The sequence below is a fragment of the Chrysemys picta genome, unplaced genomic scaffold (assembly GCF_011386835.1).
Source record: "Chrysemys picta bellii isolate R12L10 unplaced genomic scaffold, ASM1138683v2 scaf242, whole genome shotgun sequence".
Classification (NCBI taxonomy): domain Eukaryota; kingdom Metazoa; phylum Chordata; order Testudines; family Emydidae; genus Chrysemys; species Chrysemys picta.
Window position 1 is genome coordinate 1 of NW_027052949.1, and position 20,144 is coordinate 20,144.

General features: G+C 54.5%; 1 long non-coding RNA gene across 1 annotated transcript in view; it reads left to right on the forward strand.

The window, feature by feature from the left end:
• Positions 1-2,552: 2,552 nt before the first annotated feature.
• The window catches only part of LOC135978395 (uncharacterized), a 30,514-nt gene continuing 12,922 nt past the window's right edge, over positions 2,553-20,144 (forward strand). Inside the window, exons 1-2 of the long non-coding RNA XR_010595795.1 lie at positions 2,553-2,731; positions 13,712-13,866. This is a non-coding gene — a long non-coding RNA (uncharacterized LOC135978395). The remainder of the gene's footprint in view (positions 2,732-13,711; positions 13,867-20,144) is intronic.

Consider the following 20,144-nt stretch of genomic DNA (forward strand, 5'->3'; position numbering starts at 1 on the left):
TCCCCTCAGTCCCCCCCACTTCCTGGGGCTCTGAGTGCCCTCAGCCAGTCCCCCTCCCACACCCCGGGGCTGAGTGACCTTGGCCAACCCCTGTCCCTTCAGGAGGAACTCCCAGTACCCACCCAGCCCCCACACCTCAGGGTTCCCCTCTCTGCGGCTCTGTGGCCATACCCCCACCAGGCCAATTCAACCAATTCCCCTGAATCGGGCCCCGGGCCCAAGCCCCGGTACGGTGTACCGGCAAGAGCCTGTGCGCTGTACCAGGGTGGCCCGGCTTCCCCAGGGGGCAATTTAAAGGACATAGGGCTCCCAGGAGGGGCCGGAGCCCCAGACCCTTTAAATTGCCACCAGACCCCCACTGCTGGAGCCCTGGGGTAGGGCTGCGGGGCTCTGGGGGCTATTTAAAAAGTCCGGGGCTCCCGCTTCCTCTACCACCCCGGCCCTTTAAATAGCCATTGGAGCCCCGCTGCGTCCCCAGGGCTCCCGCGGCTATTTAAAGGGCCGGGGCGGTAGAAGCAGGGGAGCCCTGGGCCCTTTAAATAGCCCCCAGAGCACTGGGATAGCGGGGGGCTCGGGGGCTATTTAAAGGGCCGGGGCTCCAGCTGCCTCTGCTGCACCCCGTCCCCCCACCAGCCCCGCACCCCCTGCCCTGCCCGCAGCCAGCCCCGTCTCCAGCCAGCCCTGCACCCCCTGTCCGCAGCCAGCCCCTGCTGCACCCCTGCCCTGCCTGCAGCCAGCCCCGCCCCCCTGCCCTGCCCTACCTCCAGCCCCGCCCCCCTGCCCTACCTCCAGCCCCGCCCCCCTGCCTGCAGCCAGCCCCGCCCCCCTGCCTGCAGCCAGCCCCGCCCCCCGTTCTGCCCGCACCAGCCCCGCCTCCCTGCCCTGCCTGCAGCCAGCCCTGCACCCCCTGCCCACAGCCAGCCTCTGCCGCACCCCCTGCCCTGTCTTCAGGCAAACCCTGCCGCACCCCCCTACGGCCCTGCCCAAAGCCAGCCAGCCCCACACACCCCTGTCTCCAGCCAGCCCCGCACCCCTTGCCCTGCCTGCAGCCAGACCCTACCTCCAGTGAGCCCCTGCCCTGCCTCTAGCCAGTCCCATGTCCACTGGTGCCCTGCAGTTCCCAGGGCAATAACCCTGCACACCTGCTTCAATGAGGGGGGCAGGGAGCAGCTGGGACCCACACATGTGCACACCACTAGGGTGACCAGACAGCAAGTGTGAAAAATCGGGACAGGGGGTGGGGGATAATAGGATCCTATAAGAAAAAGACCCAAAAATCGGGACTGTCCCTATAAAATCAGGACACCTGGTCACCCTAGCACACCCCGAGGGAGTGGCGGGGACCCACACACGTGAAACGGAGCTCATTAATAACAGATCAACAGCATATATGATGCAATGTACATAATATATAATTTTATTATTTATATAGTTATGGAAAGTAAATAATACATGGAAGAAATGAAAGGCTTTTTTTACATTATTTTTTTTGTTAGTCATCCCTGCCGGGGCCCCGCCAAAAATGTTCAAATTGGGCCCCGCCCTTCCTAAAGCCGGCCCTGCTGGAGAGAACAGGAGGATTCAGTCTGCAGGGGCTGCCGATCCGTCCCATTCACCAGGGCTGCCATCCTGCGGCTTCAGCATTAGTGGCTGGGGTGACTTGGGGAAAGGTCTCAACCTCCCCACATCCCACTTCACTGCTGCCAGAGTCCCTCCTGCCCCCCCCGCTACAGTCCCCTCCCTACCCAACCTGGGTGGGGCTGCAGGAGAGGGGTCTGAGAACTTGAGCTGTGGATTGGAGGTGGAACAGCTGTCAGGGGCACTGAGGGGGACGTGGCAGGAGCTCCCCGTACAAGGAGGGGGGTTGCCACTGGAGGTCACTAGGAAGGACAACAAGACTCCAAACTGGGGGTCAGGAGGGGGAATCCATCCCTCAGAGGTGGGCAGGCGCTGGGTGGAAATGCTGCTGGTTCCAGGGGCCGTTAATCTCCCCGATTCCTCGGAGGCGTCTGAGTCTCAGACAGGTTCTCGTTCCCTTGCAGCAGGAGGATGTCACGGCCAATGTGATGCGCCAGCTCCGTATCATGCGGCACTTGCGCCAGGTGCCCGAGGCGCTGCAGGGCCTGTGCCTCTGAGGCCACCAGCAACTCCCGCTCTCTGCTGCAGGTACTGCTCTGGCTCTCTGTAAATGGGGAGCTAGTGGAAGGGGAAATGGAGCCCCCTGGCACTCACAGAAACCCTCTCCCCTCTCTGTGGAGCAGGGTCCTTTCCTCTGCTCCCAAATTCCTTCATCTGGGACAGGAGCTCTTTCCCTCACACCCATTCCCCTCCCCCCTTTCCTTGATCTACCCCCATCCCAATCCCCCTGCGCCCAGGCAGAGCTCTGCCTGCCCCATATGGTGCAGAAAGGCCGTTGTGTCAGGCCCCACCCCTAGCCCCACTGAAGCTCGGAAAGCTCCACTTTTGAGGAGGTGGGGGTGGGACAGAGGCTCAGGGCTAGCTTCACCTCCTGCCCTTTATTCTCCACTTGGCCCTTCTGGGCGTGACAGGAATTGGAGCCTCATTCCCAGCTGTCTGCCAGGCCCTGGGATCTGGCACAGCCTCCCAGACGGGCGCAGCCTGCAGCTGAGCCACGTCAGGGAGCAGTGGGGACAGGTCACCTCGTCCCATCCAAGCAAGCAATGCTGGGTGTCAGAGAGGCTTAGATGGGAGACCCTGCTCTCTCATGGAGGTAAGAGCCATTTACTCCTTGGGGCGTGTGGGTCTCTTGGGGGAGAAATGGGATCCTCGATGCACAGCCTGGCTGGGAGCTTCCCCTGTCCCTGGCTCCCAGCTCTGGGAGAGAGACACCTCCATCATCGTGCCACTCTGGTTTTGTTCCTAAGAAGAGGCTCCCCAGAGACGTCCTCGAACCTGGACTCCTGAGAGCGTTTCCAGTAGGAGGCTCCGGCCCCTCGGGCATAAAGAGAGCACGTCTTTTGGAACGACATCCACATGCAGGAGAACCAGCTGGCTACCAGAAAATCTCTATTCTGCAGTGACGTGGGGTTAAGGGACGTGGGGGAAAAGACATGGCGGCTGTGACTAAACTTAGAGCAGGGTGGGAAACGGAGACGCAGTTGGGACCTGTCTACACTACAGGTCTGTCGTGCATTTGTAATCTGCTGACCCCCACATGTTGTTCAGAGCCTATGGACAACACAGCTCCTAAAGTGTGTTTGTTCTGTGCTTATCCCGTATGTACCAGCAGGGCTGGACGGCATTTCTCCCAATGCAAGGTCCTATGCGTGGCAACAAGGCACGCCGGCCACACCTCCAGAATGGGGACGTGGATCCAGGAAAGCAGTGACTCTGAAAAGGATTTAGGGGCCATAGTGGAGAAGCCACTCAACATGAGCTCCCAGTGTGATGCTGTGGTGAACAGGGCTAAAGCCATCATTAGACAAAGGAGCAGAGCTGCGAGTAGGATAGGGAGGTGACACAGCAGCAGTGAGACTGCTATTGGAATACTGCCTCCAGTCTTGGTGTCCTCCTTTGAAAAAGATGGTCCTAGAAATTGGAGCTGGGGCAGCAAAGAGCCACCAAATGTTCCGAGGGCTGGAGAAAAATGCCTTCTAGTGAGCTATTGAAAGAGCTCAACCTGTTTAGCTTATCAAAAGGAGATTGAAAGGTGACTTCACTGAAGTGTTGAAATGCCTTAATGGAGAGAAAATATTGGGTATTAAAGGGCTCTTTAATCGAGCAGAGAAAGGTAGAGCAAGACCCAATGGCTGGAAGGTGAAAAGAGACAAATTCCTATGACAAATAAGGCACAAATATTCAACAGCGAGGATGATTGAACCCAGGAAGAAGCTACCATGGAAAGTGGTGGATTCTCCATCTCTTGATGTCATTTAATAAAGACTAGATGCCTTTCCGGAATGTGTTTGCCCCAAAAGTAGCTATTGTGGTAGACAGGAGGCCTGTGATATGCAGGGGGTCAGATTAGATGCTCTAACGGTCTCTGCTGCCCATAAAGTCTACTCATTTCTGAGAAACCGAGTGTAGCATTCGGAGCAGCCTCTGTTTTTTAAACAATCAGTTTGTCAGCACCTGCAGGACAATTTGGTTGTTAGGACTAGTGAGCATGGACTTGTCAAGAACAAATCATTCCAGACCAATCCTAGCTCCTTCTTTGGCAGGGTTAGGGGCCTAGTGGAGGTGGGTAAACAGTAGATGTGATCTATCTTGGTGTTAATAAGGCTTTTGACACAGTCCCATAGGACATTCTCACAAGCAAACAGATGCTGCTTAGGACTGTCAGAGCAGCTTTTGCTGGGGGATTCTCCCAGCACTTTCCAATAGTGGGAAAGTATGAAATCCCCATTTGACTGCTGGGGACAGAACCTAGAGGGGGCAGCAACTTACCCCAAGTCCCACAGGTCAATAGGAAACCAGCAATGGAACCCAGGAGTCCTGACTCCCAGTTCCCTCCTCCAATCACTCCAGCGGAGCACACTCCCTCTCAAAGCAGGGGGACCGGACATGAGGGCCTGGTTGTAATTGCCAGCTGTGGGAGGGAGTGTGCAGCAGTGGTTAGTGAAGGGGCCTGGAAATAAGGACTGCTGGGTCTATTGGAGAGTGTCACTAGGAGCAGTGTATAAGATGAGGTGTCCTATCATGTTTACTCAGATCAGATTAGGACATAATAGAATGGCTGAAATAGTTTATTTTATTTGTATTGTATTATTTTGCAATTGTTAAGAGCAGCAACCACTTAACTCAGACTGAAGCATCTTATCTAATTTTTGAGATCTAAGTGTCTCCTCTTTGAGTGCGACAAGACAATTTAACACATTGTGACAAAGAATTTTCATTGCCACTTGTTATGATTTCAAGAAACAAACTGGTTTAGTTTGAATAGGATTTTCGGTCAGAAACGGTTTCAATGAAATTTCCCCACCATCTCGATTCCTGGGTTCTATCTCTGCCTTTCGGGGGGGGGGGGGGAGGGGTTGCTGTCTGTTAGAACAGGAGTCTGATTTGGATAGGGATAGAGACCTCTTCAATGTTTTTAATGAAGTAAATACTAATGGGAATTGTGTGATCATGGGAGACTTTAACTTCCCAGATATAGACTGGAGGACAAGTGCTATTAATATAATAGGGCTCAGATTTTCCTAGATGTGATAGCTGATGGATTCCTTCACCAAGTAGTTGCTGAACCAAAAAGAGGGGATGCCATTTTAGATTTGGTTTTGGTGAGTAGTGAGGATCTCTTAGAAGAAATGGTTGTAGGGGACAGCCTTGGTTTGAGCGATCATGAGCTAATTCAGTTTAAACTAAATGGAAGGGTAAACAAAAATAGATCTGTGACTAGGGTTTTTTTTTTTTCAAAAGTGCTAACTTTAAAAAAATTAAGGAAATTAGTTAGGGAAGTGGATTGGACTGAAGGACTTGTGGAACAGATGGATCAGACTGAACAGGTTCCAAACCTCTCGGAGGCTCCTACCTTCTAAACAGGGGCGTCTGTTTTCTAGTAAAATCAGGAAAAAGAAAGGAGAAAACTCAAAAGAGGTTCCTCCTGGCGCTCACGTACGTGACCCCTAATACTCTCTCAGTCCTCAAAGAGAGACCTCGAGAAGGAGACTTGCTGAAGGAAAGCTACAGGGGTCTCTGAGGTTTCCCTGGCCCTGCGCCCCTGTCCTGCCTGGCTGATGTCAGCATCTCTCAGTGAGGTCACCACCTCCCCAGCACCTTTGACCAATAGGCTGAGGTCCTGCAAAAGGCCTTTGTGATGTCACTGCCACACCCACCCCTCCCCTGCAGTGCTAATGTCCTGCCGCAGGCCAGACCCTTTGGAGGTTTGAGCTACTCCCTGTGGATCACCCCGCTCAATGAGTGTTCGTTCTAGGAAGCAAGCCGGCTAGACAGTAAAACAGCAGAGGCTGCTCCCAATGCTACACTCGGTTTCTCAGAAATGAGTAGACTTTATGGGTAGAAGAGACCGTTAGAGCATCTAATCTGACCCCCTGCATATCACAGGCCTTTCTGCACCATATGGGGCAGGCAGAGCTCTGCCTGGGCGCAGGGGGAATGGGATGGGGGTAGATCAAGGAAAGTGGGGAGGGGAATGGGTGTAAGGGAAAGAGCTCCTGTCCCAGATGAAGGAATTTGGGGGCAGAGGAAAGCACCCTGCTCCACAGAGAGGGGAGAGGGTTTCTGTGAGTGCCAGGGGGCTCCATTTCCCCTTCCACTAGCTCCCCATTTACAGAGAGCCAGAGCAGTACCTGCAGCAGAGAGCGGGAGTTGCTGGTGGCCTCAGAGGCACAGGCCCTGCAGTGCCTCGGGCACCTGGCGCAAGTGCCGCATGATACGGAGCTGGCGCATGATACGGAGCTGGCGCATCACATTGGCTGTGACGTCCTCCTGCTGCAAGGGAACGAGAACCTGTCTGAGACTCAGACGCCTCCGAGGAATCAGGGGGGATTAACGGCCCCTGGAACCAACAGCATTTCCACCCAGCCCCTGCCCACCTCTGAGGGATGGATTTCCCCTCCTGACCCCCAGGATGGAGTCTTGTTGTCCTTTCTAGTGACCTCCAGTGGCAACCCCCCTCCTTGTACGGGGAGCTCCTGCCACTTCCCCCTCAGTGCCCCTGACAGCTGTTCCACCTCCAATCCACAGCTCAAGTTCTCAGACCCCTCTCCTCCAGCCCCACCCAGGTTGGGTAGGGAGGGGACTGTAGCGGGGGAGCAGGGGGGATTCTGGCAGCAGTGAAGTGGGATGTGGGGAGGTTGAGACCTTTCCCCAAGTCACCCCCATCCCATTTCCCTTTCCCCAGCCACTAATGCGGAAGCCGCACGATGGCAGCCCTGGTGAATGGGACGGATCGGCAGCCCCTGCTGACTAGGGTTACCATACGTCCGTTTTTTTCCCGGACATGTCCTGCTTTTCGGCAATCAAACCCCCGTCCGGGGGGAATTGCCGAAAAGCCAAACATGTCCGGGAAAATGCCGGCCGGGCATTTCCCCTCCCGCGGCTGCTCTGCTCCGTTCCTCCCCTCTCAGACTTTAAGAGCCGAGCTGCCCGAGCCAGCGCTACTGGCTTCGGGCAGCCCCCCCGCCTCCGGACCCCAAGCCGCCGGCCAGGAACTTCCCTTCCCGGGCTCCAGCTGAGCTGCTCCGCTCCTCCCCTCTCAGACTTTAAGAGCCGAGCTGCCCGAGCCAGCGCTACCGGCTTCGGGCAGCCCCCCCGCCTCCGGACCCCGAGCTGCCGGCCAGGAACTTCCCTTGCCGGTTCCAGCTGCTCTGCTCCGGCGGCTCGGGGGAAGCGCCAGCCGGGGGTGCAGGGTCTGGGGGCTGCCCGGCAAACCGTGAAGCCGGTAGCGCTGGGGCAGCCCTTTCCCCATGGCTGGCAGTGGGAGGGAGGAGCGGGCGGAGTTAGGGCGGGGAAGGGGCGGAGTTGGGCGGGGCTAGGGGTGGGAAATGGGCGGGGCCAGGGCCCGTGGAGGGTCCTCTTTTTTTATTTATTAGACATGGTAACCCTACTGCTGACTGAATCCTCCTGTTCTCTCCAGAACGGGTCCAGCCTTGCCAGCAGCAGGACAAGCGTCCCCTGCCCATGTGCCTCAGCCCTGCCTGGTCAGACGCCATCACCCGTCAGTCCTTGGCCTCCCAGGCTGCCAGTGATGGGAGCAACTCTGGGTGGTGGCTCGGGTGACACAGACACCAGACCACTAGGAATTGGGTGCAGCCCTGTGGGACAGGAGAGTCTCGCAGAGGGCACTTGGGGGACTCTCCTGCCTTTCCCAAGAGCGATAGCACCGTGTCCTGAGAACATAAGTCTGGGATGAGGCAAAGCTTGTCATTAATTAGCCTGGCTAAAGAGCTGGGTGGAGCTGCTCCGGGGACAAGCTGGCTCGCTCCTGCTCATGGAGGTGAATTCATCTCCCTTCCCAGGAGCACCTGCTCTCCCTTTCATTCCCCACCAGGCTCCTTGTGCCAGGCCAGCGAATGGCCACAGGATGGGAATGAGGCCTGGGCCCCGCCCCAATCTCCTGAGTCTAATGCAGCTGCTCACCTTGTCCCCCATCAGCTGCTGGGTTTCCCCCAGGAGGGAGTAGGTGACAGGGAGAGAGACACACACACATTTGTCCTTCTGGTTGCAGGGCTTGTGTCCTTCCAATCCCATTGGTGGCTGCACAGTGGGCAGAGTCCTCGCTGCGTGCCCGGCCCAACAGAATTGCAGGGCGTGGTGTGGAAGACAGAAAGAGATAGAGAGACTCATCCTCCAGCCGGGGTCAGTCTGAGAGAAATTGGCTGGGGTCCCAGTCTCACTCTTCTAGCGGGTGCCATTTCCCAGCTGGGTTCCTTACCCCTCTGGTGCAGCAGCAGCTGGTAGAGCCGGTAAACCCCCTCCCTGGCCTGCCGGCTGATGTCCTTGGCTGGGTCACTGACGGACAGAGCCAGCTGTGCCATGTGGTGACCCATCCTGGGGAATTCCGCTGAGTTCTAATGGACGGGAGAGAGAGAGGGGACTCCATCAGCATTTTCCTGTCAGCTCCCCGTCCCCCCCGGGCCAGGACTCTCCTTCCCCTCAGCCCCTCTGCAGGAGATGCTAGAGGATAGGAGCTAGAGCCAGACCCTTAATTTCCTCTGCCCCCAAGGAAGCCTGGAGCACAGGGCTGTGGGCAGGGCCCTCCATGAGGACTTGCTTCCCCAGCTGCTCCAGGATGACAGGGAGGCATGAACCTGGAGCACAGTCCCCTTAAAAGCCCAGAGTCACCACTTAACTAGGACAAGAAGAACTTGACTCAAGCCAGGCTCACTCTCTGCTCTGACTCTGCCTCCCCAAGAGGAACACTCCTAACCCACAGCCCCTGCAGCAGCAGATCCTACAGCCCGTCGGAGCCAGCACACCTACCCCTGGAGTCAGGAAGCTGGGGTCAGAGGTCACTTACGTCAAACTCAGGGAGGGTGATGGTGGATCTGAGCAGGGCCGTGCTGCTCTTAACGGCCCTGGCTCTCTCTCACGGCACCCTGGACACGATCCAGTAGTTAATGTGCTGTGGGGAAAGGAGGCATTGCACTGACTGCCCTGACCAAGGACACCCACTGGGGTCCCGGCTAGGAGGACAGACTGGAAAATGGATCTAAGAGTGAAGGTAAAATTGCCCCCACCCCTCTCATCGGGCTCACCTCCAAGATGTACTGGAGCCTGTCGGTGTCTGGGGACTCTGCCAGCAGGTTCCCCAGCATGGCGTCCAGGAGGTCTGGCAAGACCCTAGGCAGATCCTGAAAGCAAGGGAGAGCCATGGGTCAGAGTTAGGGAAACTGGGGCTACATCTGCCACAGGATGGGAAGTGGGGTCTCTGGGAAGCACTGGTGAGACCCCAAACACATATCCTGGCTTCTCTCATTCACATCCCACTGCAGGCAATTAGCAAGGATTCATGGCAGGATGACAGCTGGCTCTTCAATCCATGACTTTATCATGATCTACCTGCACTTGGGTGGTGTCCTTCTCCATGCCCAGGGTGAAGACGGCGTGCAGGGCAGCTCGGAGGAGGTGGGTCTCCAGCTCTGGCTTCAGGGCAGGCTTCATGGTGCTGGCAAGAGAGAGGAGCCGATATTAGACTGTGCAGTGCGGGGATGGGACTGGCACCAACACTCCGGTGAAACTGCAGCGAAATAGGCACAGGCTGGCAAGAAGGGAAACTGAGGCACCGAGCCAGGGAATGACAAGGCCAAGGTTTCTCAGACAGACAGTGGCAGGGCAGGAATAGCCCCTGTTCCCTACACCCTGCTGCCCCTCCTGTATCTGATCCTGGGAGTGAGCCTCTCCCAAAGCCATTGCAATTTTACTGGAGTGAAAAGAACAGCCCAGCCAGGAGAGAGTGACCCTTCCCCGCACCTCTGCCAGAGGAGCCACCCTTGGGCGGTGACCTGGGAGTGGGAGGGGGAGTGACTCCCAGCCCTGGGCCTGAGCAGCACTGGGGTTAGGGGAACCGGGCGGGAGGGTCTCGGTACCTGAGGTTGCCCACAGCAATCAGGGAGTTGGCGAGGACAGCGCCGGGTGGAGAGTTATCAGGCAGCTCCTCAATGAGCTCCTGTGAGACCCAAAGGAGACAAAGGAGCGTGTGAGATTCGGGCCACACTGACACTTCCCAGTGAGGAGATTACACAGCCAGGGCCCCACACAGCCAGCAGGACCCCCCCCACCTGCCTCCCGCTCCTCCGATTCCTGCCCAATAGTGACCACTCTCCGAATTTCTCCCGTCTCTTCGCCCCGACCATTTCTGGTTTCTGCAGACTAGATGTTTTATCAAAGTTTAGAATTCCTTGGTGCTCAACACCGTGAAACTCCCCTTTCTCCTTCACAAAGGGGTTTAACGCCCCTTATCTCACCCAGCCTCTCGACTGCCCAAAGTTGGAGAATTGTCCCTGTTCCCACTGCAGAGCACCCCCCACGACACACACACAGAGTCCTCCTGGTGGTGGGAGGGGAAGAGAGGAAAGGACAGAAGACGTAAGAGATGAAGAGAAAGGAGGGAGGGATGGAGGAAAAGGTAAAACAAAAAGGACAAACCCTAATGTCCCCAGTGATTCTAAGGGACAAAATCCCAGGTGGGGAATAAAATTCGACCACCTTAAGGCCTTTGTGATGTCACTGCCACACCCACTCCTCCCCTGCAGTGTTAATGTCCTGCCACGGGGCAGACACTTTGGAGGTTTGAGCTACACAAAGAGGAGACACTTCGATCTCAAAAATTAGATGAGATGTTTCAGTCTGAGCTAAGTAGTTGCTGCTCTTAACAATTGCAACATAATAAAATACAAATAAAATAGACTATTTCAGCCATTCTATTATGTCCTAATCTGATCTGAGTAAACATGATAGGACACCTCATCTTATGCACTGCTCCTAGTGACACTCTCCAATAGATCCCCATCCTCCACCTGCCGGGAGGTAGGTAGGGGCCGATTGTTATCCCTACTTGAAAGAGGGAGAAGCTAAGGCTGAGAAAGGAGAATTGACTTGTCTTAGGTCACACAGCCAGTCCGTGGCAGAGTTGGGAATAGGACCCAAGAGCCCTGATTTTCAAACTAACCATCGGATCTTGAATTTCAGACATTGAATGACCTGAATAAAGTGCTCTCAAGTGAGTTCCAGACCAGCAAGAGTTCATAGTAATTATTCAGCAAGTATTTTAGGAGAACTGGAATGGTAGAGAAAACAATGAACTGCAGAGAAGCAGCAAAATTTGTCGAACATATGACTGGTTATGACTATTTACTCGGTCTTAAAAGAAAACAACAGGGACCTGAGTCTCCTCCCTGTCAATAACCCCCTGCTCAGCCAATCAGGGTAGAGACCGAGGGGCGGGAGGATGAGGGTTCTCCCCAGAGAGCCCAAAGGATGGCCCAGGTCATCGCTGGGGATCACTGTCTGAGCACTATTTCAGCCCCACATTTTTCGGTGGACCTCCCACAATGGGAGTTGTAGAGCACCCCCCACGACACACACACCCCTCCTGGTGGTGGGAGGGGAACAGGGGAAAGGACAAAAGAAGTAAGAGATGAAGAGAAAGGAGGGAGGAATGGAGGAAAAGGTAAAAGAAAAAGGACAAACCTTAATGTCCCCAGAGATTCTAAGGGACAAAATCCCAGGTGGGGAATAAAATTTGGCCACCTTAAGCTAGTGTTTTCCATGCCTAAAATTCAGCTGGCGCCAGATGCAGCAGACTGAACAGGTTCCAAACCTCTCGGATGCTCTTACCTTCTAAACAGGGACGTCAGTTTTCTCGTGAAATCAGGAAAAAGAAAGGAGAAAACTCAAAAGAGGTTCCTCCTGGTGCTCACATACATGAACCCAAATACTCTCTCAGACCTCAAAGAGAGACCTCGAGAAGGAGACTTGCTGAAGGAAAGCCACAGGGGTCTCTGAGGTTTCCCTGGCCCTGCGCCCCTGTCCTGCCTGGCTGATGTCAGCATCTCTCTGTGAGGTCACCACCTCCCCAGCACCTTTGACCAATAGGCTGAGGTCCTGCAAAAGGCCTTTGTGATGTCACTGCCACACCCACCCCTCCCCTGCAGTGCTAATGTCCTGCCGCAGGCCAGACCCTTTGGAGGTTTGAGCTACTCCCTGTGGATCACCCCGCTCAATGCATGTTCATTCTAGGAACTAAGCCGGCCAGACAGTAAAACATCACAAGCTGCTCCCAATGCCACACTCGGTTTTTCAGAAATGAGTAGACTTTATGGCCAGAAGAGACAGTTAGAGCATCTAATTTGACCCCCTGCATATCACAGGCCTCCTGTCTACCACAATAGGTACTTTTGGGGCAAACACATTCCGGAAAGGCATCTAGTCTTTATTAATGACATCAAGAGATGGAGAATCCACCACTTTCCTTGGTAGCTTCTTCCTGTGTTCAATCATCCTCGCTGTTGAATATTTGTGCCTTATTTGTCATAGGAATTTGTCTCTTTTCACCTTCCAGCCATTGGGTCTTGTTCTGCCTTTCTCTGCTCGATTAAAGAGCCCTTTAATACCCAGTATTTTCTCTCCATTAAGGCATTTCAACACTTCAGTGAAGTCACCTTTCAATCTTCTTTTGATAAGCTAAACAGGTTGAGCTCTTTCAATAGCTCACTAGAAGGCATTTTTCTCCAGCCCTCAGAACATTTGGTGGCTCTTTGCTGCCCCAGCTCCAATTTCTAGGACCATCTTTTTCAAAGGAGGACACCAAGACTGGAGGCAGTATTCCAATAGCAGTCTCACTGCTGCTGTGTCACCTCCCTATCCTACTCACGGCTCTGCTCCTTCGTCTAATGATGGCTTTAGCCCTGTTCACCACAGCATCACACTGGGAGCTCATGTTGAGTGGCTTCTCCACTATGGCCCCTAAATCCTTTTCAGAGTCACTGCTTTCCTGGATCCACGTCCCCATTCTGGAGGTGTGGCCGGCGTGCCTTGTTGCCACGTATAGGACCTTGCATTGGGCTCTGCTCAAACTTGTTTTCTTTGAATGAGTCCAGCTGGCCGAATGAGCCAGATCGCTCTGTATCACTGCCCTCTCCCCATCAGGAATTACCACTCTGCCTGTATTTTGTCACCCCCCAATCTTATCCGCAGTGATTGTATGTTTTCTCCCAAGTCATTGATAACAATTATTTTAAAAAATTAGTCCTTGAGAGCTTCTTCAGACCCTCAGTACCCAGGACCTGCTCCCCAAAACACAGTGAGAAATGCTGTCCAGCCCTGCTGGTACATAGGGGATAAGCACAGAACAAACGTACCTTTAGGAGCTGTGTTGTCCATAGGTTCTGAACAACATGTGGGGGTCAGCAGATTACAAACGCACGACAGACCTGTAGTGTAGACAGGTCCCAACTGCGTCTCCGTTTCCCACCCTGCTCTAAGTTTAGTCACAGCCTCCATGTCTTTTCCACCATGTCCCTTAACCCCACGTCACTGCAGAAGAGAGATTTTCTGGTAGCCAGCTGGCTCTCCTGCATGTGGATGTCATTCCAAAAGACGTGCTCTGGCTCAGTCCCATGCTATGGTTGGCTGAAGGAACCACTTGGTGATATTCTAGCCCTGAGTTATACAGGACGGGCGACTAGATGCACATAATGGTTCTTTCTGACCTGAACCTCTATCAATCGCTACATTTTCTGCTGCTAGGAAGAGAACTCTGGATTTATTTTCTCTCATTCACTTTCAGTCGGAATAATTTCAATCCAGGCCAAAGGATTTTCTCTTCCATTGTGTCTTCAGCACCTTTGGGAGCAACCAGTTACTGTTACCCACGTTCCTGAGACCAAGGCCTGCAGACAACCCGAGGGACTTGGACCCCAGCCCAGAGAATGCCCTGGAGCGGTGAGGAACATGAGTTTAGTGTTGATTGTTTTGTATGATCTGCGCTCTCCTGTGCTCTACGTGATGAAGTATAAAAGTGCATTAATGTGTTAGAGTCTCAGGAAAGTGTCTCGCTCTTCACCACTACTGCATGCCCCCGAGGGGTTCAATGCTAAAACTGACGCATCACACTTTTTGCAGTTCTGGGAGAGAGGTGTGTTTAAATATCAGGAACTCAGGGGGGTCAGGGATGCAACCAGAGGGACTAGGTAGCTGGATAGCAGCTTCCAACATGCACCAAAGTCTGGGCCCTAAGGGTGGGCCCAGGGATCCCGAGTTTGGGGCAGTGGCTGGATTCTGTTCTTTATCCCAGGGATAACGCGCTCATAGCCTGGAATGCCCCTCACAGCAATGTTAGCGGGTGACCAGCAGGGGGCACTTACAAGGATATGACACGGGTCCTTCATGATAGTATTTTGTACGTATGCTTCTCTCTGAGCATCTTGAAGCATTTGGCAGTGGGTGGCACCGTTTTGTGTGTGTTCGCTCCCCCTGCTCCTAGAACCTGGCTACGCCCCTGCTAGCCAGGTCCCCAGTCCACGGCTCTGCTCCCCTGGAGAGACTGACCAGCAGAGCAGCAGACTCTGAGAGCCCCATCCCTGCCTCTCCGCAGCATTGCCGCCACCGGCCAGCTCAGCTCCTCCAGCACAGGGTCACTAGCTGCCCATTGGCCTCTCCTGCCCTAGGGCCGGGCACTGCTGGCTTTCCTGGGGCTGTGCAGGGGGCTGCCGGGTGGTGACGGTCACCCATCTGCCTCTGATTCCAGCATCCCGCCAGCTCCCCGCCCCAGGGAGATCAGCAACCAGCCAGGCTGCGCGTGGAACCAGGGGCAGGAGGCCAGGACCCACCACACTCACCCCAACAGCCAGACTCTCCCGTCCCTGCACGTGAAGACCCTTCACTGTCCCGGTCCCTGGCTCTGCTACCTACAGGTCTGTGAGCTTGTCATTCCCTGGTGGTTTATTTCAATGCAACCCCCCCACCCCCTCCGCCAGCGCTCTCCTCTCCCACCTCTGCCGTCCGGGCTCTCCCTGGCACCCACGGGCTCACCTGCTTTGACAGAAGGTAGATCTACAGCTGCCAAGGCGTGGATGTCCCTCGAGAGACAGGGCAACTCCTGAGAGCGCGTCCTGCGTTTCCTCACTGTCTCAGGCGGGATCTCAGTTCTCTGCCCATGGCTCCAGCTCTCCTTCCGCTCTCTCTCCTCCCTGGGGCTACCCACCCCTCCCAGCTTGGCCCCCGCTGCTGCTGTGGTGTCCTACCGTTTATCCCCTGCCCTATGTCACTAGGGGAGGTGTACAGTACACATCCCTGTAGAACACTATGAACTCGCTCGGGATGGCTAATGTTGCCAGTGGTATCTGAGAGGGAGAGCAAGTCACCATGCAGCACTTCCCCGCGGTTCAGAGGTTCCCGCGATGCCACCTCTGAGTCCCATCAGCCTGCTGTGGCACCTCTTAGCACAGGGCCCAGCGCCGTTTTTAATCCCTGGGCACGATTGGCTCAGACTCCCAGCCAAGACTTTTAAAAGTGCCCAGCGATTTTGGGTCCCTTGACTTTTGGGCCCCAACTGGACACAGTTTAAAGAGGCCCGATTTTCCGAGGGTGAAAATAAGCACTGAAAATAAGGCCTCTTGCATGTGTCTGAAGATGGGCCCTCAAAATCACGTCACTGGATGAAATCTTGACCGCCTCCTCAGCTGTGGCCACAGCCTGTCTCACCTAACCCCAGTGCTGTCGTTTGCTCATGGTCCCATCATCCTTGAGGCCTCCGCGCATTATTTCTGCCATTATCTTACTCAAAATCAAAGCTAGATTTTCCAGGAGGGACTTTAAGGATCTCTCATTACTGTATTTGAAGCCTGGCAGCTCATTTGCTTCTATCTGGGGCCTCGTCTACACAGGAACATTAATCTGGATCCAGTAAAGGTGTGAATTAAAACTGGATTAGTTAAACTGGATTAATCCCCTATGTTCACACTCTAATTTGGAATAAAATTGGCTTTAATTCAAGTTTAGTTCAGTTCACATCCTGATCCACTATAAGTATACTGGTATGATAATGCCAGTGAATCTCCCCCTGCAGACAAGCTCTGGGACTTTAGTTCCCCTGTGGCTTTTCAAAGCCACGTGCCATTGGGTTGGTAAAGTCAGTAGCTAATCTCTAAACATGCCGCGCTGCCCTGGCCAGACATGCTGATTCATATGTAATCCAGCTTCCACGTGGTTCCTCTCACTGGCCTTTTGCCAGCCGTTGGTTAACGCGACCCAGTCCCAGCGGCGGTTTTCAAGGCTTCGGGACGTCCTTTTCAAATCTTTGATGCTGAAGAGTGGCCCAGTGGCTTAGCCGCGTTAGCCTCACGTGGATTGCTACTGGACTAACGGATGGGCTGTTGTGTGTTACAGAAATGTCCCCGCGAGCTCTCACAGCCTGAGCGACGCCAGCAGGAGTGAGAACGGTGTCGCCCGCTCAGGTGATCACCTCAGTGTGCCGCAGATCCCCCCGGGAGCACCAGTGGAGTTGTCTGCTAGAAAGGGGACTGATTTATAGCTGCTAATTAGGGGCTGGATTGGGGTCCGCCCCCGGGGGGTGGGAGAGGAGGAGGCTGCCAGGAACAATGGCTTAGAGCAGTAGATTGTTCCCCTAGAGGCACATGGACGTAGTAGACAGCCCCCACCTAGTGTGGGGGAGGGACAGGGTCCTGGCTGTACCCGCTGGTCTGCAGAGGGGCACTGTGGGCACAGGATGGTGCAGGGAGCGTGCTGCGTGCCAGGCTGTGTGGGAGGGGTTTGCTTCCGGCATCACAGCCCCGCACAGCCCCGCACGGCCCCGACGCAGCACAGGGCCCAAATGGCAGGACCCAGCCGGTGGCAATGGTAAAAATGAATCTCAGCCTAAGCGCAAGGTGCTTTGGGCAACAGGTTCAAGGCAACAATACAATGGCGCCAGCGCCCTCTAGTGACTGCCTGTGTAAATACAGCGCGTCTGCTGGCATTGCTGCCTCCCAGAGGCAATGACCTCTGACACTGGTGGTACAAATTCTTTCCGGGCCTGCTGCCTTTGTGGTCCGTATGCACCAGCCGTTAGCTGTGAGGGCACGAGCTGTCGGGGGCTTTTCCGCTCCCCCAGTCACCAAGGAGTGTGTTTAAGTCGCAATGGGTCGGGATTTACGTTCATGTCAGGATCCTGGTTTCTGAACTTCCTTAACTCTGTCTAAGCCAGGGAAAGTTTGCAAACACTTCCCACCAGCACCAGCACCGGGCCAGCCCCATGGGTCATAGCGGCCATGAGAGCCTGAGGGAATCTGGGCTGCTGGCTTTTTTTAGACACCGTGTTAGCTGTCCCTGCTCAGAGTAGGTATCATGGATCGGGCGTTTAAAACAGCGTCCGCAGCTGATGTCCGAGAGAGGTAGATCAGAGCAGGGCCAATGTAATGGATGGGGCACCATTGGTAGGGACTTGAGACTCTGGCTCTAAAAGCAGGATCGGCCGCTGCTCATGTTAAAGGACCAGCTGTGTGAACCCAAGCGCTGGAGGGGACGCAAACCGCTGTCTATGGCCTGGCCACTAAAGGGGGACAGAGACACCATGTGACCGTGGGTTACGGTAGCAATAGTGCAGACAAGGCTGCAGGGGGACGGGCACCGGCAGGGTTTGTGGCGCACAGCCCTGCAGCCAAGCAATGAAGGGGGCGGTTCAGCTCAAAGTGGCAATGGCTTTTTTAACCCTTGCCGTGCAATGACGTAGTGTAAGAAAATTGCTGGGACGCGGGATCATAACAGGGGCAAAGCTTAGGTGAGAATCCAACTGAAGACGTCACCAGAGGGTCTATTCGTTTACAAAACCAGTGTCACAGCACGGGCAGCTCATGATTTTGGTGTTTTTGCTTAAAGCCCCAGGACCCAGACTCCTGTGATCCCAGGGGACTCTCGGCTGTCGTTTTTCTTTGAAACGTGACCCCTCGAGGTTCAAAAAGCAGAAGGCAAATAAAAGACAGCGGTGGTGGGCCTAGGTCAGCGCTCCAGCCTGGGACACAGGGAGACCGGCTTCAGGCCCCTGCGCTGCCACAGACTCCCTGTGGGACCTAATTTCCATTGAGTCTAAACACCTTTGAGCGTCTGGGCCTTAGTCTCTCTCAGCCTCAGCTCCCCAGCTGTCCAATGGGGATACCAGCCCTGCCGCACGAGGTGCTGTGAGGGTAAATACTGTAGAGACTGGGGGATGCTCCAATACTACGGGATGGGAGACAGGTGTAACTTTAGGAAAAAAATCTCATGGTTTTGAAGCCAGGCTGACTAGTGGTGCTCGAATGCCTGGGCTGAGCCATGCTGCGGTCACAGCCCCATCTACTGTTAGGGTTAGAAAACCTGTCTCAGCACCTCTGTCAACTGTTACCCCTACAGCTAATCTCTGTCATGCTGCCTGCCGGGCCCCAAGAGCGTGCGTACCAACCCCAGGGCACAAACCCCAAACTGGCTGTGAGGTCTCCACTTAGATTTCACCAACCAATCATCAAGTGCAAACTCCTCAGGCGCTAAAAAAGCCTAACCATGGAGTCACAGACAGTCCCCGTGGGTACTCCAATCTGTCTTGCCACGCAGGTGAGCCACTCTTGTGATAGATGGTCCCTTACACCAAGAATCACAGCAATATTCCGTAAAAAGCAACAGAGAGTCCTGTGCTGCCTTTAAGACTAACAGATGTATTGGAGCATAAGCTTTCGTGGGTGAATACCCACTTCGTCAGACGCAGCAATATTCAGGCTAATCCCAGTCCCAAAGGATCAGTCACTTACCCCAGGTCAATTGTATCTTAAATCTCATACCAAAGACAACATTTGTAGACAATCCTATAATAAACTATATAGGGATTTATTAATAGGAAAAGGAAACTAGAAGGTTATTTACAAGGTTAAAGCAGGTAAACATACACGCACAAATGAGTTACAATCATAAGTTTCAAAAGGTAATAGAAGTCTATAATAAGCAAGCTCTATATGTCCTTTAAGACTAAGCAACTGGGGATCTCTTGCTTATGCCTAACAAACCTTGCCCCCCCAGACTCCAAGCAGCACAAAGATAATCAGCGCCTCCTTGTTAGGGGTTTTATCCTCCTCCTCTCATGTGCTCTGAGCTGCAAACTCTACTGATGTGAGGAATCCAATTGCATGACTCATCTTCATTGGGGCGGGGGGGGGGGGAAGAGCAGAGCAACAAAGTCTTTTGTCCTTTTTAATGTTCCACAATAGTCCATCTGGTGTCCATGGGCCTTTCTTGCTAAGCATGATGTAACACCTTCAGTTGCAGATCCGTCCATCACACGAGTTAATCTCTCTCTCCAGTCGGGTGATTTATACAGTTACAGAGGCTTACAATATAACTGCTCAAATACTACCTTGCCATATAGGATACAGATGTTATACATTAGATTAAAGCTGCAGCAACTCACATGCATTTAATGCAGTCTAAACGCTAAACACATTCTTATAATTCGAATAACTGTTTTAACAACACTAATACACAGGGGAGCAAGACTGTTTCCAGCTCTGTATTTGGCTGTTTTCAGCGGAGACAGGGGGACCTTGGCATGAGATGGCACCTGGTCTGCTAGCGTCATAATCTCACACGGCACCTGCCGAGAGCAGCAGGCTCTCAAGAGAAGCCAGAGGTTGGATGAGAAATGCAGGAGTGTAGCAGAGACAGACTGCCCTTATAAGAGGACCGTGGGCCAGGAGCAGACAGACTCTCTCTGCCTCGAGGGAGGGGGCCTACCTAGAGGTGCCTAGAGTGAGGCAGGGCTGGGGAAAGGCCAGAGGGGCTGGGGGGCTCCAGGCTGACAACTCCCCAGGCTGCAGGGCCTTGTCCAAGGCTAGGGTTACCATACTTAAGGTTTTAAAAAAGAGGATACTCCACGGGGCTCTGGCCCCGCTCCTTCCCCTCCCCAACTCCACCCCTCCCCCAAAGTCCCCACCCCAACTCCGCCCCCTCCTTTGAGCGCCCCGCATTCCCCCTCCTCCCTCCCAGCCACACGAAACAGCTGCCCGAGCGCTACTGGCTTCACGGTTTGCTGGGCAGCCCCCAGACCTCCAGACCCACTGCGCCCCCGGCCGGGCACTTCCCCAGCGCAGCCAGAGTCCGTGAGGGGAAGTGCCCGGCCGGGGGCAGGGTCTGGAGGTCTGGGGGCTGCCCGGCAAACCGTGAAGCCGGTAGCACTTGGACAACTCCGCTCTTCAGCTGCA